This window comes from Pteropus vampyrus, unplaced genomic scaffold, assembly GCF_000151845.1.
Source record: "Pteropus vampyrus isolate Shadow unplaced genomic scaffold, Pvam_2.0 Scaffold122, whole genome shotgun sequence".
Taxonomy (NCBI): Eukaryota; Metazoa; Chordata; class Mammalia; order Chiroptera; family Pteropodidae; genus Pteropus; species Pteropus vampyrus.
The window spans coordinates 4040364-4042447 of record NW_011888903.1 but is presented as its reverse complement, the minus strand read 5'-3'; positions in this window follow the sequence as shown (position 1 = coordinate 4042447).

Genomic DNA, 2084 nt, shown 5'->3' with positions numbered 1-2084 from the left:
AAGGGTAAGTGTGGTATATAGCATGGAAATCAATGGCATATTTCCTAAAAAGGGAGAGGTATCCATTCTAGCCCTAGACTATTAATATCACTTGGGTTTTGGCTTTTTAAGTTTATCTTTAATCAATAAAAAACTGTTAGAAAAAAAGGATAAATAACAGTATGGTAATTTAATTGCTTGAGATCTTTACTTTCCCCAGAATGGAAGTGAAACAATGAATAGTATGGAAGTGAATTCATTGGCCAGACACTCTAGCTGTTGGTGGATATCACCATTAGAGGCCTACAGAACGTAGCAATAACCAGCTCTCCAGGAAAAAAAGGAGCCCTGATTTGCCAAGTTTCACAGCGTAAATATTCACACCACTGTTAATGTCAAGCTACCAATGTGAAGTCACCGAACAGAGTTGGGAGCTGATGCGAGTCAACTCCAACCCAGGCCAGTGGTGTGAATTGGGAGGCACTCAGAAGAGACAAATAAAAGTTCCTGAGAAGTTTTGCCTTTCTGCTTGTTGTCATTGTTATCTGTTTGTTTGTTTTGCTTAAAAAGGTGGAGTTTAGTGTCAGACCAACTTCTGGCTCTGCCATTGAGGTTCGGTGCCCAGCAAGTTCTTGAACTCTAAACCTCAGTCTCCTTATCTGCAAATGGGACTTGTAACACTAGTAACAACCTTTCACAGAGTTGTTGGAGAAAATACACTACATGCAAAGGGCTTTATGTAGCACCTGGCATTTAGTGAGCATTTATCATATTTTATCAGTTAATGTTGATGATGATGCCAATAATAATAGTCCTTTGTTCTCAGCTGTGGATAAGAACGGGCATTTCCTTGGGATTCAGGTGCTTAGTTTAGCGTTAGTGTCATTTACCAGCTTCCTGGTTTTCCCTTCTGATTTCTACAGACCACAGTTCCTGTTTATCAAACTTGTCCTTTGATCTCTTTGCCTCATTCTTCATCTTCTTCTGTGGATCTCTAGGGACTTAGCAGTTGCATGGACTTTGTATAGTTCAGCCTTGTGCTCTATGTGTTCTCTTAGTTCTCATTTTCACTCGATTTACCTCATCGTGCCCTACTCCCTTGATTTTCGGGAGTACTCTAAACACGCCATCAAAAACATGTAGATGATCTATCTTAAAAAATAATTCTTGTTCATTATTATCATTTCTCATTTTTGACAGCATCTAATCTGTGGTGTAATGAAGAGAGAAGATATAAAATTGTCCCTAAGGCTGAATTTGAGACCAGTGTCTTATAATAAAATACAGATCCCAATTACAAATTTCTTTCGAACTTATAATAATGTTAGAAATAAACCACTATTTTCTTAGTGCACAGCAGTTTATATATGTTACTGCACTTAACCTTTAAAACAACTCTGTAAGATAAGTTTAATTACTCCCAAGTTATAGATGAGGACACTGAGGCACAGAGAGGTTAAGTAATTTACTCTAAGTCACACAGCTTATGGGAAGTTTAAAAGTTTAAAAAGAGATCAGGAACCAGATGAATTTGCCCCCACAGTCTGAGCTTGCTTCCTCTCTGTTCTACTCAGCCTCTATTTATAACTATGTTTAAATAGTTTTTTTGTGAAAATATGCTTAACATTATATTGATTCAGTTAACTACAACTTGATGTAACACTGAAATCTTCTATTATGATACTTGCCATTTAGTTTGCTTGCTCCCCAACATTTTATTACAGACAGGATCATCAAGTACTGTATTAATGACAAGTGACTAAGTGGCAAATGAACAGTGAGTGGAAACTATAAAGAGATTTAAACCCTGCTTTCACCAATATTCACCAAAAGTTTATATTTTATCCATGATTTGAGTTTGAACATGCAATGAGTTATTAGTCACAGTAAAAACATAGGTTGCCTGAACTTGAGATATTCCTATGTTATGTAAAATATGCTTAATTAATTTGGGTCCAGAAGAGACCATCAAAACTCAGAAATTTCCTAAAGAAAAACGTAATAAATAAGGTGTGAAAAATCCACTTGCATTATTGGAGAGGAACAGTACACAGCTACTAGCAATATTCTTGTGCCTTCATAGCAGACGAAAAGGTTAAGGCAGG